This window comes from Chenopodium album, chromosome 15, assembly GCF_948465745.1.
Source record: "Chenopodium album chromosome 15, dcCheAlbu1.1, whole genome shotgun sequence".
In the NCBI taxonomy this organism is placed as follows: Eukaryota; Viridiplantae; Streptophyta; class Magnoliopsida; order Caryophyllales; family Amaranthaceae; genus Chenopodium; species Chenopodium album.
In genome coordinates, this window is record NC_137848.1 from 35,650,517 (window position 1) to 35,674,818 (window position 24,302).

General features: G+C 36.8%; 1 non-coding gene across 1 annotated transcript; it reads left to right on the forward strand.

Annotated features, from left to right (window-relative positions):
• The first annotated feature begins 271 nt into the window (after positions 1-271).
• LOC145583590 (small nucleolar RNA R71) lies at positions 272-377 on the forward strand. Its single transcript, XR_014100223.1, has one exon. It is a non-coding gene; the product is annotated as a small nucleolar RNA R71 (small nucleolar RNA).
• Positions 378-24,302: the final 23,925 nt, after the last annotated feature.

Here is a 24,302-nt window from a genome sequence, read left to right on the forward strand (position 1 = left end):
GGTCATTTCCTTCCCTAAGTTTGTCATTTGTGAGGACAAGTTGTTGATGGCATTAAGATGATCAACCGAGTACACTGAAGAACTACTCTTGTTAGTTGGTTCCCTTTCACCATCTTTCCAATCTGTATAATACCTCACTACGTCTTCAATGATGTCTACCACTTCCTCCTCCGTTCTATTCATAATGGGACCTCTGGCTCCCCCATCAAGACAAGATTTCCCTTGAGGGCTTAGGCCACCATAAAATATTTGAATGACTTACTAGGTAGGAATTCCGTGGTGAGGACACTCTCTTTGATACTCTTTGTACCTCTCCCATGCTTCATAGAGGCTTTCATTAGGCCTTTGCTTGGAACCTTCAATCAAAGGTCTAGCCTCCGCCATTTTCTTTTGTGGATGGAAACGGGATAGAAATTCCTTAGTCACTTCATCCCATGTCCTTAGAGAATTTGGTTTGACTTCCTTGTCCAACCATTTCAAGGCACGCCCTATGGGAGAAAAAGGGAAAAGAGGCGGATAAATTCTTAGGAAACTCCACTCACTTTGATAGAGTTACAATATTTTTCGAACTCCTTGAGATGGTTTAGTGGACTCTCATGCTTGGCCCCACTAAATTGTCGCCTCTCTATCAAAGTGATCATCGCCGGTCTAATTTCAAAGTCATTCGCCGGTGATGTAGGTGGAGCAATCCCACTCTCAAACATATAGGCACCTGGAATCCCCAATTCCTTCAATGCCACTCTTGGATTTTCTCCCATGTTTGTTTGTTCTTCTTCACTTGGAGGGCTAAAACACAAAGAACATCTAGTAACTCTTATCTTTGTAATTGTCCTCTCAATATCCGGATCAAAAGGCACTAGAGAACGACCACGTGCTCTATGCATACAATCTCAAAAGAAACAATCAGTAGCATGGCTACAAATGTAGCCAAAAAGGGAAAAATCTTTTTGTGTTTTTTTTTCAAATAAAATGAAGTAGACTCAACAACTATAGCAAAGAACCAACGCCATTCCCCGACAACGATGCCATTTTGATGAGGGGTATTTTAGGTCGTTGGATTCTAAAGCACCTCCAATCAAACAAGAGAGAAAATAAAACCTACTCCTAATAAAGGGCAAGTCCGAGTTGAACCACGAGGAATGAGGGGGAGATTGCTATAGCCTATAGTCAAGCTACTTCAAAGAATGAGAGGTAATTCGTGGTGTAACTAAGGTTTCAATCAACTAAGCAATGAAGAAAATCAATATGATAAACACTAGGGATTAAGGTTCCACATGCAAGCTAAATGATCATGCCAAACAAAGAAAACTCAATCGATTCAAACGTTGCGAAGTAAAACAATAGTTGCAATCAATAGGATTCAAGAGATATCTCCTATAAGCCAAGCTAGGGTTCACTAAGAATGACTAACAAGGAAAATCACAATAAAATTCAATCAATTAAAGTAATTCCCAAATCAAGGGTTCATGTCATTTGAAATTACAATGCAATCTAGATTAATCATCAAGGTTAATCACTGCTATTCAAATCAATCACATGCACAACTATATTAACCAATTTAATTGCAACAATTCAATCAATCAAGAATCATAAACTAGCAATGATCATCAATCAAGCATGCTTCCCCTTCTCCCTAGCTACTAATCTACTCACTAGACATAATAAGATTGAAGAACAAAGTAAATTGAATCACAAACATCATCATTTCAAGCTTAATCAAGAAGAAAATCAAATCAAACAAACTTTCAAACCAAAGATCAACAATCAAATCAATCATACAAGAAGCAAAAGGTTGAATCAAGGGAAGAAAATCTCACTAATTATCATTGATTAAGGAAGAAATCCAAGCTTAATTGAAGTAATTTGAAGCACAAATCAAGTATTCAAGTGTTTCTCTCTTTATTTTCTCTCTCTACTAAATCTAGAAAATATATCAAGTACTAGAAAAAAAAAAGTCACCCCCTAAAAAGGAAAGGTCAAAGGTATTTATAGCAAGAGAAGAAATAAGAGGACGAGGAGCCGTGGTGCGCATGCACAGCCCAATCCGCACACATAGGGGGGTATGCGCGCACGTATAGGGGGGTCTACGAGCACGCACCCCTGCTGCAAGTGTGGCACACGGCTCCCCTTGTTGCTAGCTCGTGGCCCCTTTATGTGATGCTTCGATCCTAGCGCGCTCAAGCATCCCCATAGTCAATGCTCTCATGTGATGCTCGGGAGGAGGGCAGCCTTGAAACTTCATTTTTGCGTGTAATACCCCGTATTTTCATACGTATTTTCTAATTATTTAATTAGGAATTATTTTATAAAAAAGGAATTTTAGTAAATTAATTGTTTGGAGCCAAAATAATATTTGAATTTTGGCTCCAAAAGTATTTTGAAATCTAATTATTATTTCGGATAAGATTTTATTATCCATTTATCTTATTTTAAAAACCGAATTATTTACATATTTCGGATATTTTAATTATAGAAAAATAATATTTTATTAATTATTTATGATGGCCGAAAATTCCCAATAATTAGCTAGGGATTTCGAATTTTCCATGTATGGAAAATCTGATTTTTCTTGGTCATTTATTGGTGAATATTTGGTATTTAATTAATTATTTATTTAATTATTTACTCTATATTATTTATACAATTATTTATTCCTTAAAAACCGAGCAAAATCTTCCTAAATATATCTAGAGGAATCCGAAAATTTGAGCTATGGTAAGCTCAATATTTTTGGCCCTTTTGAATTATTTTGGGGGAATTTATTTGTTAAAATTATATTTTAAATTATCTCCCAAAATCTCTTATTTTCCTTAATTCTATTTCTCCATCTTTTTAATATCTAATCATCATATTTTCTTGCCATTCATTCTTCTTAATTATTCCGCAAGTAATTCCAATTTTCCTATTATTTTTCATGACATACACACATTCCATATTCAATTATACACAATCACCTTAATATCCAAACTTTCCTTAATTCTTTTACTCACTTCTCCAAGTAATCCCTTAAACCCTACTTGCCATAATTCTTCCCTCATTCTCTTGCTATAATTCTTGCATGATCTAGCCTATAAATACCCCTCCATACCTCTCACATTCTTCACACCAATTCTCTTCTTTTCTTCTCCTCTTTTTACACAAATCATCCCGTTTATCTTTGAAGCCAATTTTCAGGAACTTTTGGTCGGTTTTTGGGGTATTGACGTTTCACAGAAGATTGTTCCTCTCAAAAAATCCTTGAGGTTAGGCCCAAGAATCATCCAATTCGGAGTTATATCGAAGGACTTACAGCCTCTGCAAGTTCTGCCTATTCTTTCCAACGCAAATCCAATTCTTCTCTTTTCCTTGGTTCCTTATCTTTTCTTCTTCTCTTCTCTTATTCAATTATTATTATTATTATTATTATTATTATTATCATTATGGGGGATTTATAAAAAATTATTATGAGTAGTTTTCATTATATAAAATCAGATTTTTAATGATGTTTATGAAAATTAATTTAAAAGGTCCATGTTCATATAGTTGGGGGTTTTTAATTTAATTATTTTTATTATTTGTTAACCTTATATTGATTAAGGTTATATTTATTTGTAGGGTGTGTTCGATCAAGATTCTTGAGTTTCCTTTAGTGTGTTTTTGCTAAGCAAGGATCAAGGTACGTTAAATGGCTAGATACCTTGAAAGTGATGGGTTTGAATAAGCATGTTTGAATGATTTTATAATGATTGGATTAAATTGAATTGAATTGAATTGAATTATGACTTATGAAATAAAATCATGTTTAAATAAATTGGTTTTAATAAATAAATTGGAGTATTGATTTTATATCATGTTTTAAATAATTAAAATTATTATTCATGTTTAAAAGGTTTGATTTTAAAAGCATGTGGATTTAAATAAAAAGGGAGTTTGAATTATTATTATTAAAAGTTGGAATTATTGGATTTAAAGTGGATTTATTGAATTATTATTAATGCTTTACAAGCATGTTGGTAATCCCACTATGCGGATTTGGTTTATTGATAAGGCCTTGGACTTTGTATGACCGGGTCTTTCCTGAAGAATAGCCTTGTAATATAAGGAGACTAGCTTGGGGGGTGTGCACACTTGGGTGAGGAATCGGTTTTAAAGGAATTGGATTAAACGGAATTGGTTTTAAAGAGGAATTGGTTTATTAAATTGACTATTGATATTGATTATTGAAACTGGTTTTGGAATTTTGAGTTGGAATTATTGGTTAAATCATTGGAAAGGATGGAATTGATTTCAAAAGCATGTTTGCTAATAAATTGAGTTTAATTATCTTCACTTATCGTACTTAGCATATTTTGTTAATCCGTATTTCTTATTTTGTTTTGGTTTGCCCTGTTTACCTTAATGGTAAGTAGTGTTGACTAATTTCAGGTGGAGTCAATAATTGAGCATATGGAGTCTCAGGAATGGTTTCACCTAGATTAGGATGTGTTGGTCCTTGTATTTATTACTCATGACAATGGTTACTATTTATAGTCTATTATTAATAAGAGAAGAGTATTGAAGTTTTCCGCTACGAAGTTTTGATTTTGTTTAGTAAGTTTGAGTAGCCTTGCGTAATCACGCGGCGGTAATACGCCTAAGTCTATCTCTACGGTATAATTATACGTATTATACTGGTATTTTCGTACAGGGAGATTTGTAACACAAAGTGGTATCAGTTTTAACGGTCTTAAACAGATTAAAATTGGAGTAATAATAAAATGGTGGGTAGACTTAAGAAGGGCATATAGGATAGATAGAGTTTTGCAGTTGTGTGAGAGTCAAAAGCTTTATTTTTTATATAAAACTATTTTCCTATTTGTGGAAAGATGAATGAGAAAAGGATACTCGAGTTCTCTACGGAGGCCTATAATGGGTACGACTCTCTGTCTAGGAAAGGCTCTCCTCAACGTCGTAGGTAACTTTCCTGGGAGACGCGGGCTCGACCGTCCTATAATCATGATTCAAGTACATATTTATTATTTTCGAAAATAAAAAGAATTGAAATTATTTGAAACTTGAGTATGCGATTATGTGTGCATTAAAGTTGGTGTTAAAACACCTTAGAGCTTGGTCAAGAGGTCCGAAATTTTGGAGTGGTTACCCATGATTGGGTGATTTTGAGTTATACTTGGTTTATTAAGTTATGAATTGCTTATTGCAAATGGATTTTGAATTGAATTATTTGGGTGATTCGAAATTTAATTAATTGTTTTGCATGTGTGTGTGAAACAGATGGAAAAGATTGATGAAATGAGACACCATTATTTTGACATTCATCACTTGAAAGATAGTGGAGCACAGTTAGTGATTTCATGACTGGAATTTGTACTTTGGCCTTGACCCTTTATGAGAAGTTTGGTGAGGAAGTCTTAACCCAACAACCTTGGATGGTCCTTTTGGCCTTGGCCCATTTACCTAGGATTGAGAAATATCAACCTCTCTTTGTCAAATATGGGGATGTGATCAAGGAAAATGGGATGTGGAATGAGAAGCATTATCATGAAGGGAAATGGTTAGCAAGCATGTCTAGCCTTAAGAGGGACTTGCACTATGTGGAGTGCGAGTATGAACCTAGGAGAAAAACTGTGAGAATTCCCAAGCCTCCAAAAGGTTGCACATATGGAGAAAATGACCAAATGTACTACCTAAATGCCCAAATGCCTTTCTCATACCCAAGGAAACGTTATGAATATATGGAATCTAGTGATGAGTCCATACCACCTCTTAGTAGGGGCAAGCATTACCGTTCTCCTACCCAAACTCCAAGCTACGAATCTTCAAAACGACCTAGCCCAAAAGTCCATTTCTATGTTGCAAAAAGGCCTAGGACTTGTTCTCAAACTGCAAAAGAAAGAGCCCAAAACCCCAAAGCTTCTTCAAGCTAACCTCGTGGTGATGTAAGCCCAACAAAAAGCCAAAGTTACACTCCTGGCCCGGACAAAAATATAAGTAAATCTGGGTCAAGCTCATCAGGCCTTATTCCAAGCTATAGTGGTTACAACCTAACTCTCATGGCCGAACCAAGTAATAGAACTGATGATCTAGATTATGATCCTATTGAAGATAGTTATGCTCATAGTGTTATTTGATTGAATGATTTTTGAACTATGGTTTAGTTTAATGTTTCAATAATTGTCCTAAATGACAAAGTTGTATTTTCATTAATTATTAATGAAATAAAATGAATTATTTGAATTTCTCTATGTTGTTAAGTGAATCAAATGCTTATATGATAGAACTTGTTTTAATTTTCAAAGTATGATAATTAAACCCATGAAGTATGTCTGCAAGAATGAGAGATCAGGTGAAAAGTAAGCGCACTAGTTCCAAGGTTGGGAAGGTCCTTAGAAAGCTAACCCATATTACTGAGAACATCACGAAAGTGGTGAACAAAAGAAACTGAAGCTGTGACCTTGACTCTTATAGTGAGGTTTTTAAGAGAGTTTCTGCAGCCAAACCACCTGTTTACTTGGGAAAGGAAGACCTTGCCAGTCTTGAAAACTGGATTAGGGAGTTTGATAAGTTGTTTAATGCAATCAATTGCCCAAGTGAGTTGAGGGTGAATAATGGGGTTTACTACTTGAGGTAGGAAGCTAATTTATGGTGGGCCCAAAGAAAGGATGAGCTGTTGAAAAAGCCAAACTTTGGGTGGGATGAGTTTAAGGAAGTCTTAAGAGAAAAGTTTTACCCTTCCTACTTGAGAAAGCAGAAGTGCATGGAGTTCACCAACCTAAGGATGGGGAACATGTCAATCAGTGAATATTACAACAAGTTCATTGAGTTGATGAGGTTTGCCCCGGAAGTAGTCCCTACCGAAACCATCAAAGCTCAGAGATTTGAGCAAGGCCTAACCTTGACCCTCCAAGGGAAGCTAGGAGGAGTGACCTTTGAGACCCTGGATGAAGTGTATGGTCGTGCAGCCCACTTGTACGGAATCAAGGGAAGGGAAATGAAGCATGATGTAGAGAAAAGGAAGAACCCAAGCTCTTCTCACGGGGGTGAAAAGAGGCATAAGCCCAATGGGAGCTACCAAGGGAATTATGGAGATAGGAGGGACAACAGGGGGAACTTTGGGAAAGGGAATGGAGGCCAATCGTCCAACCCTAAGGGGATTGGGAACCAAAGGGGTGAGAGACCTAAGAGGAAGTATTTCTACAAGAGGTGTGAGAAAGACCACCCAGGAAAGGATTATGAGGGGAACCCGGTACCTTGTCGTCAGAAGTTGGGATACCGTGAGTATGAGTGTTTCAAGAAGGAAGCTGATGTTAGATCTGGGAAGGTGAAAGAGTCTAGTGCACCTAGTAAACCACCTCAGTCTAGTGGACCTACACCCAAGGCTGGAACCAGTAGCGGTGCAAGAGGTGCCCCAAAGGGTCGTGTGTTCATGATGAATAGTCGTCAGGCTGAGTCTGCTAATGATGTGGTAATTGGTGTTTTCTTTATAAGTTCTTTGCCTGTGAAAGTCTTGTTTGATTCAGGGGCATCTCATTCTTTTGTTTCTAAGAAAGTAGTTGGGAATCTCGGGTTAGAAAGTCCTGAGTCAGTCTCTCTAGATGTGTCTATTCCATTTCGGGAAGTGAGGAGTTGTTCGAGATTGTTTTTGAGTGTGCCTATTTCCATTTCTAGGGTAGAATTTCTGGCAGATTTGATCGAGTTCGATTTGAATAACTTCGATGTGATTCTGGGTGTGAATTGGTTGGGAAAGTATGAAGCAAAGATTGATTGTGTGGCTAAAAGGTTACTTTGACTAGCCCAAGTAAGACCAAAGTAGTATATAAAAAGGAAGGGAAAAGCTCAGGGTTGAGAATTGCTGCAATGCAACTACAAAAGCTAGTTAAGAAGGGTTGTCCTTTGTTTCTATGTAGTGTTCAAGAGATTGAAAGTGAGGAAAAGAAAGGTGAGGAGAGTATTCCTTTGGTAGAAGAATTTCTAGATGTATTTCCAGATGAGATTCTGGGTATGCCACCAGTAAGGGATGTTGAGTTCACTATCGAACTAGTGCCTGAAACTAGACCTATTTCTGAGGCTCCATATAGGATGGCTCCAGCCGAGTTGAGGGAGTTGAAGACTCAGTTGGATGATTTGTTGGAAAAGGGTTACATTAGACCTAGTTCATCACCTTGGGGAGCCCCAGTATTGTTTGTGAAGAAGAAGGATAGAAGTATGAGGTTGTGTATTGATTATCGGGAATTAAACAAGGTAACAGTGAAGAATAAGTATCTATTACCAAGGATCGATGATTTGTTTGACCGGTTGAAAAGAGCAGGAGTATTTTCAAAGATAGATTTGAGATCGGGTTATCACTAGTTGAGAATTGCGGAGCAAGATATTGCAAAGAGTGCATTTATGAACCGTTATGGTCATTATGAGTTCACAGTTATGCCATTTAGTTTGACCAATGCACCTGTAGTGTTCATGGATTTGATGCATAGGATTTTCAGGCCATACTTGGACAAGTTTGTAGTGGTGTTTATTGATGATATTTTGATTTATTCAAAGGATGAAGAAGAGCATAAGGAGCATTTGAGGCAAGTGTTATCATGTTTAAGGAAGCATCAGTTGTATGCCAAGTTGTCTAAGTGTGAGTTTTGGTTGGGGAAAGTAGCATTTTTTGGGCCATGTGATTTCCAAGGATGGAGTTGCAGTGGATCCAAGCAAGATTTGAGTTGTGAGTGATTGGCCAACCCCAAAGAATGTGTCAGATGTAAGGAGTTTTCTGGGTTTGGCAGGCTATTACAGAAGGTTTGTGAAAGATTTTTCAAGGATTTCAAAGCCCATGACAAGTTTGATGAAAAAGGAGCATAAGTTCTTATGGACTCCAGAGTGTGAGGAGGCGTTTAAGATCTTGAAAGAAAGGTTAACCACAGCACTCGTGTTGGCTTTGCCGGATGGAAGTGATCTATATGACGTGTATAGTGATGCATCGAGGTTTGGATTGGGATGTGTGTTGATGCAAAATCGAAGAGTGATTGCGTATGCTTCGAGGCAGTTGAAGGTTCACGAAGGGAATTACCCAACCCATGATTTGGAGTTAGCTACAATAGTGTTTGCCTTGAAGATTTGGAGACATTATTTGTATAGGGTGACTTGTAGGATTTTCATGGATCATAAGAGTTTGAAGTACATTTTCACTCAGACACATTTGAATGGGAGGCAGAGACGATGGTTGGAGTATGTGAGTGATTATACATTGGATATTCAGTATCATGAGGGAAAGGCTAATGTGGTGGCAGATGCTTTGAGTAGAAAGTCAGAACATATGGTGAATGTGATGGTAATACCAGATCAGTTGTGTGTGGAATTTCAGAAGTTGAACTTGGAAGTAATGGAGCATGGTGAAGTGACTAGGATGTTAAATGCCTTGGTGATTCAACCATCCATTTATGATGAGATAAGGGAAAGTCTATTGGAAGATGAAAAGTTAAAAGCAATTAAGAAGAAGGTTGATGAAGGACAAGTGTTGGATTTCACCATTGGTGATGAGGGAAGTATTCGCTTTAAGGGAAGATGGTATGTACCACAGAATCGTGGAGATCTGAAACAAAGATTGATGGAAGAAGCCCATAATTCTCCTTATTCAATTAATCCTGGAGGGGATAAGATGTATAAGGACATGAAGAAGACTTTTTGGTGGCCCAATATGAAGAGAGAAGTGGCTGAATTTGTGGCTAAGTGTTTGACATGTCAGAAGGTGAAGATTGAGCATCGTAGGCCTCAAGGAAAGGTCCAATCCTTGGAGGTGCCCAAGTGGAAGTGGGATTCGATTTCTATGGATTTTGTGGGAGTTTTGCCAAAGACCAAGGCAGGGAATGACACTATTTGGGTAATAGTGGACAGGTTGACGAAGTCAGCAGCGTTCATACCCATGAGAAGTACTTGGACTATGGATCAGTTGGGAAGAGCTTATGTGAAGTTTATGGTGAAGTACCATGGGGTACCCATGGATATCGTTTCATATAGAGATTCAAGATTTTTGTCTAACTTTTGGAAAAGTTTGCAAAAGACAATGGGAACGAAGTTGTTAATGAGCATAGCATTTCACCCGGCAACAGATAGTCAAACGGAAAGAACGATTCAGACATTGGAGGACATGCTGAGAGCTTGTGTGACGGAGTATCAAGGGTCTTGGGAAGACCACTTAGATTTGGTAGAGTTCTCTTACAACAACAGTTACCATGCAAGCATTGGAATGGCACCGTTTGAAGCATTATATGGTCGGAAGTGTAGAAGCCCAGTTTGTTGGAATGATATAAGTGAGACTATGATTCTTGGGCCAGAAATGATTGAAGATATGGTGAAGCAGGTCAAGTTGATCCAGGAAAAGATTAAAGCAGCCCAAGATCGACAGAAAAGCTATGCTGATTTGAAAAGGACGGAGGAAGAATATGAAGTTGGAGAGAAGGTTTTGTTGAAGATTTCACCCATGAAAGGTGTGATGAGATTTGGGAAGAAGGGGAAACTGAGCCCAAAGTACATAGGGCCTTATGAGATCATTTAGAAAGTGGGAAAAGTGGCTTATAAGTTGGATTTTCCTAACGAGCTAGAAAGTTCACAATGTGTTCCATGTGAGCCAAATTCGAAAGTATATTCCGGATGTGACACATGTGTTGCAACCAGAAACCATTGAGATGGATGAGAATTTGGCTTATGAGGAAAGACCGGTAAAGATTCTTGATTCTAAAGTCAGGAGCACCAGGAACAAGGATGTGAGTATTGTGAAAGTGTTATGGTCAAATCAGAAAACTAAGGAGGCTACATGGGAAGCTGAGCCTGATATGAGGAAACGTTACCCAGAGCTGTTTGCCTAAGGTTAGTGGTCGAGTTACGGGGGCGTAACTCCTTTTAAGGGGGGTAGAGGGCGATAGAGTTTCGCGCATCTAATTTTCGAGTCATTTTTGAGTGATTTCGAGTCTTACTTGAGTTTGGTTGGAGTCTTGAGTCAAGTTAGGATGTGCATGAACCAATAACTTCAAAATGATTTTTGTTTCTTTTGGCTAAGTTTCGGGTCGAAACTTATTTTAAGGGGGGTAGACTGTAATACCCCGAATTTTCATACGTATTTTCTAATTAATTAATTAGGAATTATTTTATAAAAAGGGTATTTTAGTAAATTAATTGTTTAAAGCCAAAATAATATTTGAATTTTGGCGCCAAAAGTATTTTGAAATCTAATTATTATTTCGGATAAGATTTATTATCCATTTATCTTATTTTAAAAATCGGAGTATTTACATATTTCGGATATCACTAATGGAAAAAAGTCTATTTGTAACGGCTTAATTGTAACGGGCATGTTGTTGATCGTTACAATAACATCATCCATAACGGGAGAAATTAAGGTTCGTTACAAAAAATTATGAATCTACGTAAAAAAGTAGTATTTGTAACGGGCAGTAAGGTGTCCGTTACAAATAAATACTTATTTGTAACGGGCAGAAAGGTGCCCGTTACGAATAAATATTTATTTGTAACGGACACCTTTCTGCCCGTTACAAATAAGTATTTATTTGTAACGGACATCTTATTGCCAGTTACAAAAATTAAAATCAAAACGAGATTGACCAACTTATTTGTATCGGACTTAAAGTGTCTGTTACGATTAAATGTTCAAAATTAGCCCTAGAATCTTTTCAATCCCCTTTTTTCATTTTGTCCCTCATACTCACGTTGTCTGCTCTCTGCTCTCTGTTCCCCATTGAAGCGCAATCTCTTCTCCGTCGCCGGTCCTCTATTTCTCCGTCGCGGTCCTCGTCCCTTCTCTCGCTTTTTCTTCGTCTATTTCTCCCTTGCAAGCTCTGGTGCAGTACCCTTTCTCCCTCGCAAGTTCGACGGGTCTCCTTTGCAAGCTCCGTCGTTTCCCCCTCGCAAGTTCGACGGGTCTCTCTTGCAAGCTCCCTCATTTCCCCCTCGCAACTCCGGTGGTGGTTTCTTGCAGTTTTTTCTGGCGGCCATGTGAAGAACTCAAGGTAATAAGTTTAATTTACTCAAGGTAATAAGTTTAATTTTTTTTGTTAGCCTTAATTTTAAGAAAAATTAAATCTATTAAGTTTGTTAGCCTTAATTTAAGTAATTTTTATTAATTTTTTTGTTAGCTAGGTGAAGAACAATTCTGTTAATTCATTTTTTGAATTTTTTCTTTGAATTTTTTAATTAATTTTTTTCTTTGAATTTTAATTAATCTATTTAGTTTATTATCATTTTTGTTTGAATTTAGGGCATTTGTATATGAGAAATTTCTAACTGATGAAGAATGTGATAATTTGATATCAATTGTAAGTCTTAATCTGATTATTTTAGACCATCAACTGTTGTTTTGATTATTTCTGTTCTTTTTTTGTGCTTTTACTTTTACAGCTGTTTTGATTTTTTCTTTAATTGTTTTGATTTTGATTTTGATTTTGAGTAGGCGAAAAATTGAACTGAAGAGGTCAATTGTGGCAGTAATGAGTCTGGGATAGCCAGTTTAGTGAGGTCAGGACAAGCTCTGGCGCCTTTATCAGCAAGGGCAAGGTCTGATTTTACTCTTAATTTTCGGCATTTTTGTTGTGGTGTAGTGTATTTTGCTGATTGATTTTTTTTTGTCTTAAACTTTTAACGATGATTTGTTTAGCTGATTCTGAACCTGATATGAAACTAAGATTGATTGTGCATTAGATTATGTGATTAGCATAGAAATTTTGAATCCCGGGCAACATTTTGTTTGAAAAACAAGTGATGATGAAGAATGATTGTGTTAATTGGGTGTGTTAAATGAAGAATGAGTGTTACTATATGTAAGAGGATAGGAAATGATATTTATGTGACGAATTCCTAAGAATTAGAGGCAGAGGTGAATATTTTTCGCTCATTTGAAAATTTTGAAGTATGTTGTACTTTATTTGGATATTTTTAGTGTATAGTTTCATTGGTTGGTCTATTTTATTGTACGTGCATAATTTATTTGCATCAAATATCAAATTTTCTTTGTTAGGTAAATAACTCATGTTTATGTGTTTGGTTACTTTTATTTGACATGATTGATCTTGAATGTGTTAATATTTAATTTATTATGCATTATATCTTCATATGCCTAGATACCCGTTCAAGATTTACTCATTAGGAGTAAATCTTGAATAGTCCCCATTTGGGACAGTTCTTGGAATCGTATTCTCACTTAGGATGTAAATGGTTGCTTGTTTTTCGGAAGTAAAGGTAATTTCGTGTTAGCATTCCCTAGTGTGTTCTCTGGGTACATATGTAATTAAGAAATTAATTACATCGTGTACTTGGAGAACCATAGGGAAATGCTGCCGAAATTTCCTTAGGCCTGAAAAGTGGTCAACCATTTGCTAGTGCGAATACACTTCCAAGGATGGGTTAGGTTGGAGCGATAAGGACCTTTGGAATCATGCATTTGGAATGTGTTGATATGTGATGTTGAATATAATTTGTTTCTTGGGTTTTAATCATACAATGTTAGAAATGGACCGTCGTTGGATGTATAATGGTTCTTGAACCAACCCAGAATACTTAGCCGGGGTCAACACGTTCTGTAGAATCGCAGTGCAACACCAATGGAGTACTCTCGTTGAACAAAGGCTAACCAAAGTAAGACCTATTTTCTGCCCTTGTCGTGATTGTAACAATGTGAAGAGGTGGGAAGACATTAAGAAAATAGAGGAACATATGATTATTCGTGGGTTTATGCCAGACTACCATATGTGTTATATTTCTATAATTTGGACTAATACATGAAAGATGGGAAAAATAGAAGTCCCTTAGGCAATTATGAAGCCTTTTTGGCTCTATATGCTCCCAAAAGTGAGTAAATGGTCACTTTTCATTGATTTCAATTCATAGAAATCAAAATATAAGTTAATTATTAATGTTATGTGTTTTATTTCTATAATTTGGCCTAATACATGAAAGATGGGAAAAATAGAAGTCCCTTAGGCAATTTTGAAGCCTTTTTGGCTCTATACGCTCCCAAAAGTGAGTAAATGGTCACTTTTCATTGATTTCAATTCATAGAAACCAAAATATAAGTTAATTATTAATGTTATGTGTTTTATTTCTATAATTTGGACCAATACATAAAAGATGGGAAAGATAGAAGTCCCTTAGGCAATTTTGAAGCCTTTTTGACTTTATATGCTCCTAAAAGTGAGTAAATGGTCTTATTTCATTGATTTCAATTCATAGAAACCAAAATATAAGTTAATTATGGATGTTATGTATTTTATTTCTATATTTTGAGTTTTATTTCTATAATTAGGACCATCACATTTATTCTAATGATTGTTTTTATTATGTATTGTTTTTATTTTGTAACCTCATTCTTTTTTTTAATTTGATTTTTTTTATAGGATTTTTGTCCAAGGAAAGCCCGGTATGATGTTGACGAGTTGAATGTGGTTCGAGAACAGTGGGCGCAATACTTTAGAACTAAATATTTATTGAATGCATAACTATTAGCTTAGGTAGAACAAAGTAATATTATTAGTGTTGTTGTATGTGTTGGATAAATTTATACAAGTTTTTATTTGTAATGTTTTACTACTTAAATTTTTATATTATGTCGTATTAATTTTTACGAAAGTTTGTTCGGTGTAATTGTTTATTTACAGGAACAGGTTTATTATAACAAGTTTTAATTAATATATATTAATTATATATAAATACACGCTGCCGAAATTTAATCAAAAAAAATTTCATACAAAAAGGGCGTTTCAGGTGCCCGTTACAAATAAGGACTTATTTTAGTACAAAAAGGCCTTATTCGTAACGGGCACCTGAAACGCCCGTTACGAATAACCTCAAATGTCCGTTACGAATAATGAGTTATTCGTAACGGACAGTGCCCATTACGAATAATAATGGCCATCCGTAATGGCCGCATACGTAACGGACGTTGCTCGTTACGGATGGGCCCTTTTTGCCCATTACGGATGACCTTTTTTCCACTAGTGTATTTTAATTATAGCAAAATAATATTTTATTAATTATTTATGATGGCTGAAAATTCCCAATAATTAACTAGGGATTTCGGATTTTCCATGTATGGAAAATCTGATTTTTCTTGGTCATTTATTGGTGAATATTTGGTATTTAATTAATTAATTATTTAATTATTTATTCTATATTATTTATACAATTATTTATTCCTTAAAAATCGAGCAAAATCTTCCTAAATATATCTAGAGGAATCCGAAAATTTGAGCTATGGTAAGCTCAATATTTTCGACCCTTTTGAATTATTTTGGGAGAATTTATTTGGTAAAATTGTATTTTTAAGTTATCTCCCAAAATCTCTTATTTTCCTTAATTCTATTTCTCCATCTTTTTAATATCTAATCATCATATTTTCTTGCCATTCATTCTTCTTAATTATTCCGCAAGTAATTCCAATTTCCTTATTATTTTTCATGACATACATTCATTCCATATTCAATTATACACAATCACCTTAATATCCAAACTTTCCTTAATTCTTTTACTCACTTCTCCAAGTAATCCCTTAAACCCTACTTGCCATAATTCTTCCCTCATTCTCTTGCTATAATTCTTGCATGAGCTAGCCTATAAATACCCCTCCATACCTCTCACATTCTTCACACCAATTCTCTTCTTTTCTTCTCCTCTTTTTACACAAATCATCCCATTTATCTTTGAAGCCAATTTTCGAGCACTTCTGGTCGGTTTTTGGGGTATTGACGTTTCACAGAAGATTGTTCCTCTCAAAAAATCCTTGAGGTTAGGCCTAAGAATCACCCAATTCGGAGTTATATCAAAGGAGTTACAGCCTCTGCAAGTTCTGCCTATTCTTTCCAACGCAAATCCAATTCTTCTCTTTTCCTTGGTTCCTTATCTTTTCTTCTTCTCTTCTCTTATTCAATTATTATTATTATTATTATGGGGGATTTATAAAAATTATTATGAGTAGTTTTCATTATATAAAATCAGATTTTTAATGATGTTTATGAAAATTAATTTACAAGGTTCATGTACATATAGTTGGGGGTTTTTAATTTAATTATTGTGATTATTTGTTAACCTTATATTGATTAAGGTTATATTTATTTGTAGGGTGTGTTCGATCAAGATTCTTGAGGTTCCTTTAGTGTGTTTTGCTAAGCAAGGAACAAGGTACGTTAGGTGGCTAGATACCTTGAAAGTGATGGGTTTGAATAAGCATGTTTGAATGATTTTATGATGATTGGATTAAATTGAATTAAATTGAATTGAATTATGATTTATGAAATAAAATGATGTTTCAATAAATTGGTTTTGATAAATAAATTGGAGTATTGATTTTATATCATGTTTTAAATAATTAAAATTATTATTCATGTTTAAAAGGTTTGATTTTGAAAGCATGTGGATTTAAATAAAAAAGGTGTTTGAATTATTATTATTAAAAGTTGGAATTATTAGATTTAAAGAGGATTTATTGAATTATTATTAATGCTTTACAAGCATGTTGGTAATCCCACTATGCGGATTTGGTTTATTGATAAGGCCTTGGACTTTGTATGACCGGGTCTTTCCTGAAGAATAGCCTTGTAATATAAGGAGACTAGCTTGGGGGGTGTGCACACTTGGGTGAGGAATCGGTTTTAAAGGAATTGGATTAAACGGAATTGGTTTTAAAGAGGAATTGGTTTATTAAATTGACTATTGATATTGATTATTGAAATTGGTTTGGAATTTTGAGTTGGAATTATTGGTTAAATCATTGGAAAGGATGGAATTGATTTCAAAAGCATGTTTGCTAATAAATTGAGTTTAATTATCTTGCACTTATCGTACTTAGCATATTTTGCTAATCCGTATTTCTTATTTTGTTTTGGTTTGCCCTGTTTACCTTAATGGTAATTAGTGTTGACTAATTTCAGGTGGAGTCAAAAATTGAGCATATGGAGTCCCGGGAATGGTTTCACCTAGATTAGGAAATGTTGGTCTTGTATTTATTTTTGAGTACTCATAACATTGGTTACTACTTTTAGTCTATTATTAAATAAAGAAGAGTTTTGAAGTTTCCGCTGCAAAGTATTGGTTTGTTTTGGTAAGTTTGAGTAGCCTTGTGTAATCACGCGGCAGTAACACGCCTAAGTTTATCTCTACGGTATAATTATACTTATTATACTGGTATTTCCGTAGAGGGAGATTTGGGGGTGTTACATTGCGTGTTCATGACCAAGACATGCGATGATGGTGATGCACGAGAGCGCTAAAGCCAAGAGTGGGAGCTTGCCTCTTATCTTACATAATTGCCAACCGAACAATGTGAAATCTTTTCCTAAGCATCCAAAAGGTTTGGAGAACCTTCTAAAATGAATCCCAAGGCCCAAGCAAGTCCTGTGATGAAAAAAAGTAGAGCAAGTAAAATAGAAAAGACGAAAATACCCTTAAAATGCAAGAAATCACAAAATAATGAGAACGAAGAAACTAAAGCATAAAAGAATGAAACTAAAGCATTATTCAAAGAGAAAAGATATAAAAGAAGATGAAAACATCCTAAAATTGCTACCAAATGAGTGTCATACAAAGGGAATTTTATTATGGTTCATATAATTTTTATTGATGCTTTAAGCATGGGAATTGAGCTACTAAGTGTCTTAGTACACAAGAATAAATTATATTGTGATGCCTATGTGCACTTAAGGTGTTTCTGACACCGAGGGATAGGATTTGCGATGCATTATACGTTTAAGGTGTCTTTGACACCGAGGTAGATTAAAAAGGGTTAAACATTAAAAGTTATGTGGTCACTAATTATTCAAGAATTAATTTGGTATAATTGATTGCTTGTATAATAATAATAATGTGTGGTTATGTTATGGTTTGAGATTCCTCACCAAGTTGAATAATATGTAAAACAACGTAAAGTGAAAGACACTACGCACCAAAACTCCTGGAACGTATATACCTTGAGTATGAACATATGGGGGGAGTTATGGGGTTTTATATTTAACCATAACTTCTACTGGGAGTACAGGACGCTGTATTTTCCTTTTATTATTATTATGCGCAGGACGTCTGTCACTTCATGTGACATTTGCCAACCCGGTTAGCTCCCGGTGTAGTTTACCTAAATTTATTTGGAGTAGGGATTTGGTTGGAAACCTGTTCGATGCGTAATCAAATTTAAATGGATATTGTTATTTGTCTAGTTAAATGTTGAGTGTCTTGAATGCTTGTTATAGGTGCAATCAGGTAAGTTGTGTGATTGATAGGATGAAAGCATGTTAGTGTGTTTCATTACGCTTATGTACTCAACTTTGCTGATTGTGTGTTTCTATGTTTGTTTGGTCTTGTCTTTACCTTGGCCCTATGACTGATAGGAATGGTGTCCTTCGAACAAGTGTATTATTCTGATAGAGGGTTCGGAAATATTAGAAAGCTAATTAATCAGTGAGGTCAAGTGATAGGAATGCCTAGTTAGAGGCCGCTTCCGGTCAGTAATATTAATGTATAATTAATATTACAGCTTAATCTTGACGAATTAATCAACTAACGATCCCACATGACGAATTAATCTGGAAGGAATTAATGAGTTGCTCGAGTATTATGAACTTAAACGTCAGAAATCGAGCTAGGAACGTCGAGACCGAGCGTCACAAGTCGAGTCGAATTAATAAAAGACGAGACGATAAAATCAATTAATCAACAAATTACCAAAATAACCCTGGCATCGAAATGCCCCGAGCAAATCGAGTGCTAGGGGCACTTGGGATAACATGGTGGCTAGCATGCGTGCCGCACCGAGCCTAGGCTGCTAGCAGCGCTGGCTAGTGCGTGGCGCAGCGTGCTAGCGCACCAGTGCTAGCAATGCTAGCATGCGCGCAGCGCGCTAGCAGTACTAGCAAGCTAGCAGCGTGCTAGCACTACTAACAATGGGCGCACAAGGGCCTTGGCCAGCAGCCTGCAAGCATGCGCGGCGTGTTGGGCCGAGGCAGCAGAAGTAGCGTGCGAGCTGGTGCCCAGCAGCAAGCCCAGCCGAGGGCACCAAGCGCCAGCAAGGCTGCCTTGGCGCCCAAGGCAAGGCCTGCCATGTGGCGGCAGCTCATTGGAGCCGAGAGAAGTGAGTGGCGGCTTGAGGGATGCTTGGGGATCAAGTTTTGGTCCCCCCCCCTCCCTATGTGGTCCTCACCTACCCTCTCCCTCCTTGTGACACTTGTTGATTAATTATTGATTTGAGATTTTCTTTTATTTTGATTTAAAAATAAAATGGAAAATTGATTTTTACCAACTCTCCCACATTGATGGGAGAGTGGAATCCTCATATGAAATTCTCTGTAAATAACCACCTTGGGAATTGGAGAATTTCACTTGAGTTGGAACTCAAAAAGGCATCTCCATAATTGTGAGAAAACCTTTAAGTTCCCATAAAACTTGAGTAGTTGTTTTTGTCGGCTAAACTTCGAGTTAGAGACCATTTGGGTGGTGGTTACGGGTGGACTATTGTTGAAGGTCTACGCGCTTGCGAGACTCGGCTTTCAAAGTAAGAGCTCGTCGAACGAGCGAAGCACACGTGAAGGGTAAGACGGTCATTTTACTCTATTTTGTTATTTATGTCTTTTAGTTATATTAATTGTGAGCGGATCTTGGGGTCGGGTTTTATTCCGCGGAAAGTCGGACTTTTCGAAACCCAACAGCAGTATCGAAGCCTTGCTCATTTATTTTAGAAACTAAAATTTTCAAGGTGTTTAAAATGGATTTGATTTCTAGTTGTTGTTGCTAATTAGATTAGTAGCTCGATTTTATTAATTTTAATCTCGTTTTATTTAAAATTTTGGCTCCAGAACCCATATTTTCGCCCAAGACTAGTGAATTTTGGGTGGAATTGATATTCTAGAAACATTCTGACCCCTTAGGAATGCGAAAAAGCCAAATTCTACCCAGAAATTCCTGTTTCGAGGGATTTTTCATTTTGAAAAAAAATTTTAAATCTTGTAAACCTTGAATCTTAATGGCATATTAATTGTGATTATGCATTTGGTTCTTTCCTTCATGCTTCTGCAATTTTAGACCACTTTTGAGCATGATTACTTGGTAGTAATTGGTGCTTAATGGTTGGCTCAATTTTTCACATAATAGTAAATAAATTGTTTTAAGTGTGAAAAGTTTTTTTTGAGGCTCTAAAATATTGAGTAAAACTCGCCATTCCAAAACAACACTTACCGAAGAGAATAGTGATGGGCTACGCCAAAGCAAGGCATTACTACTTTCCTATGAACGTAAGGTATGTTGATGGGTTTTGCCAAAGCAATACATCATAATACAAGTTGGTTTTGGTTATACTCAACGATATGAGTGATGGAGTCCTAACATGTCGTGGCAAAGGTGATAAATTGTTGAGAGAGCATTTGATGCGACGATTTATCTAACCAAGAGTGGCTTGGAGCCATTAGCAAAGTTGCTTACCTTAGAATAATAAGTGTTAAGACAAGCCAAAACATGCTTAACTACTCATTGATTCTTTGGATCTTGGAATCGACTTATTCTCACCAAATGGGGACAATTTTAATGTGTGAATAAGACGTTTAAATAAGTTTGATATATATATATATGCATGAATTCAATCTTATTTAAGTATCATGAATGGTTTTTCATTTCAATTTCTTTCAATTTTAGAATCATGTCTTCAACTAATAACAACAACAACCTAATGTGTTCGGAACTTCCTGAAAAGTTACCATTTTCTTTGAACTTGGTGAACTTTAAGGACTGGGAAGAGGAACTCCGAAAGACCCTCCTAAATTGCTACTTCGAGCACATTTTTGACACTCCCATCCCGAGTTTTTACTCAAAAGGGGTTATGAGTGATAAGGCTCATGAGGAATGGAGTTGGGATTGCAAAAGAGTCTCGCGACTTATGGCAAACTCCATCCCGGAACAATGGAAGGGGAATTTCTCCAACTATTTTTCGGACATGCTCCTAAAAGCTCTAGAGGATATAGTCAATTTGAGGGTTACCAAGAGCATCAAAGGCAACTATGATGGTCTCGTGGAGGAAGTGACTAAGTCACTCTCCAACATGAAGATCAAGCCACCGCAAGAGGGATGCCTTGCCAAGGAAAGGCAAGAAGTATGGGCACAAGTCTACAATGCTAGATTAAGACCCGGAATGCCACTTCGAGCCCACGTGCTCCGAATGACAAGGCTATTCACTCACTTGGAGCTCATTGGCAAGCCGGTGGAGGATGAGTAAGCGGCTCACATGCTATTAAGTTCACTCCACTCGGGCTATGTTACATTGAAAATGCGGCTAACAGCTAATCGGAACAAACTCTCTTTGATGGAGGTTATCCATGAGCTTCAAAGAGCCAATTCTTGCAAAAGTACTAAGCTCAAACTTGCTCTAAGGGCAAAGAAGAGGGAGTTCAAGAACAAGGCAAAGATGCGATGCTTCTACTATAGTAGGCAAGGCCACTACAAGAGAGAATGCAGCATGTGCCTAGAAGATGAGGCAAAGGGAAGATAAGCCTCTACCTCAAGTATCTTCTTTATAAACTTACACTTGAATACAAGCAATTCATAAGGTATTAGATACCATTAATGACTCACTATATGCTCCTATTTCAGGAACCAAGTGAGAAGAGCTTACCAAGTGGATGTGGATATACAAGCGGAAGAAGAAGACAATCTTTCCGGAAAGGCTTTTAATCACATAGTTTGTTTTAACATAGAACTTGTTCAAGTTTTATTGTCAACCATACATTGATCTTCTGACGTTGGACATCGTTTTATTTTGATCACAAGACTATTGTTTCAAAAGTCTTGCTTATATGTTTATGTCATGACACGTTTATCTAAAATGTGTGTTTTCTCTAGACAAACAAGTTTATAATGTTGAAAATACCACTAAGAAAGCTAAGATCATTGGGACAAATGAAACATACTTGTGGCATTGTCATCTTGGCCACATTAACATCAAACGCATCAAGAAACTTCTACAAGAAGGTGTTCTTGACTCATTCGATTTACAGTCGTTTGAAAATTGCGAAGGATGTTTATTAGGCAAGATGATAAAGGAGCCATTCTCGAAGTTGGGAGAAAGGGCAAGTGACTTGTTGGGCCTAATACACACCGATGTATGTGGACCATTGAGCATAACCACAAGGAACGGCCATCAATATTTTATCACCTTCATAGATGATTATAGTAGATATGGATATGTTATGTAGCACAAATCTAAATCATTTTGAGAAATTCAAAGAATTTCTGAGTGAAGTTGAAAATCAGTTTGGCAAGAAAATCAAAGCCCTTCGATCAGATCGAGGTGGTGAATACTTGAGCCAAGAATTCGATGACCATCTGAAAGAAAAAGGTATACTTTCATAATTGACACCTCCAGGAACTCCACAATGGAACGGAGTATTCGAAAGGAGAAATCGAACCTTGCTAGACATGGTGCGATCAACAATGGGTCTAAGTGATCTTCCTATCTCTTTCTGGGGACACGCACTTCTAACCGCGGCACTGACACTGAACCGTGCTCCATCAAAAGTTGTAGAAAAGGCACACGAATTATGGACGAAGAAACCTCCCAGGTTGTCTTTTCTCAAGATATGGGGTTGCGAAGCATATGTCAAGAAATTAATTTCTGACAAACTTCACCCTAAATCTGACAAGGTATTCTTTGTGGGCTACTTTAAAGAAACCAAAGGGTATTACTTCTATAACAAATCCAAGAACAAAGTGTTTGTTGCTCGTAATGGTGTCTTTTTTGAGAAGGAACACCTTTCCAAAATGACAAGTGGGAGGAAAATCGAACTTGATGAAGTTCGAGAGGACGAGCAACAAAATCAAATTGATAGTCAAAGTCCTCAAAAAGCATCTGTTGACGTTGGTCAAAATGTGCAAAGTCAAACCGACAATGCAAATGCTCAGTCCATCACCCTATGTAGGTCGTAGAGGCCAAGGTCTCAACCTGATAGGTATCTTGGTGTCGTATTAACCGAGAATCCGGACATCCAGTAGTGGATGGAGACGAACTGGAAACCTACAAGCAAGCCATGGCGAGCTCCGACTCTGCTAAATGGCAAGAGGCCATGAGATCTGAAATGAATTCCATGTTTGAAAATCAAGTATGGGACTTGGTTGACTTACCCGAAGGTTACACACCTATCGGATGTAAGTGGATTTTCAAATTAAAAACCGACAAAGATGGAAATGTATTCATTTACAAAGCTACACTGGTAGAAAAAGGTTACAAGCAAATTCATGGTATTGACTCTGATGAAACCTTTTCTCCTATCGCAATGCTTAAATTGGTTCGAATCATCCTAGCGATTCTTGCATATTACAATTATGAAATATGGCAGATGGACGTCAAAACCACCTTCCTTAATGGAATTTTGGAAGAAACTGTGTATATGACACAACCTGAAGGTTTTATCGACCAAAATAATGCTGGGAAGGTATGAAAGCTTAAAAAGTCCATTTATGGGCTAAAGCAAGCTAGCAGAAGTTGGAATCTGCGATTCGATGAAGCCATCAGTAAGTTTGGTTTCATCAAGAATCCAGATGAGTCTTGTGTTTACAAGAAGGTCAGTGGGAGTGACATCGCCTTCCTAGTCTTATATGTCAATGACATATTGCTCATTGGAAATAGCATTCTGATGCTAGAGTTTGTAAAGGCCTGGCTTGGAAAATGTTTTTCAAGGAAAGACTTGGGAGAGGCTCAGTACATATTGGGGATCAAGATCTACAGGGATAGATCTAAGAGGATGATTGGATTGAGCCAGAATACTTACATTGATAAGGTTCTGGCTCGATTCAACATGGAGGAGGCCAAAAGAGGTCACCTACCCATGTCATATGGCATAACCCTAAGCAAGAAGCAGTGTCCAAAGACACCTGATGAGCGAGAAAGGATGAATCAGGTTCCACATGCTTCGCTTATTGGATCGATCATGTATGCCATGATATGTACTAGGCTAGATGTATCGTATGCCTTTAATGCTACGAGCCGGTACCAATCAGAACTAGGAGAGGCCCGTTGGACTGCGGCCAAGAATATCCTAAAGTACCTGAAAAGGAACAAGGATAAATTCCTGGTATATGGTGGCTCAGTAGAATTAGTTGTTGAATGTTACACCGACGCAAGCTTCCAAACAGACATAGACGATTTCAAATCGCAGTCTAGATATGTGTTATGTTTAAATGGAGGGGCGTTTAGTTGGAAGAGTGCTAAGCAGAGCACAACTGCAGATTCTACAACTGAAACCGAATACTTGGCAGCTGCTGAAGCGGCTAAGGAGGCAGTTTGGATTCGTAAGTTCGTTAGTGAACTTAAT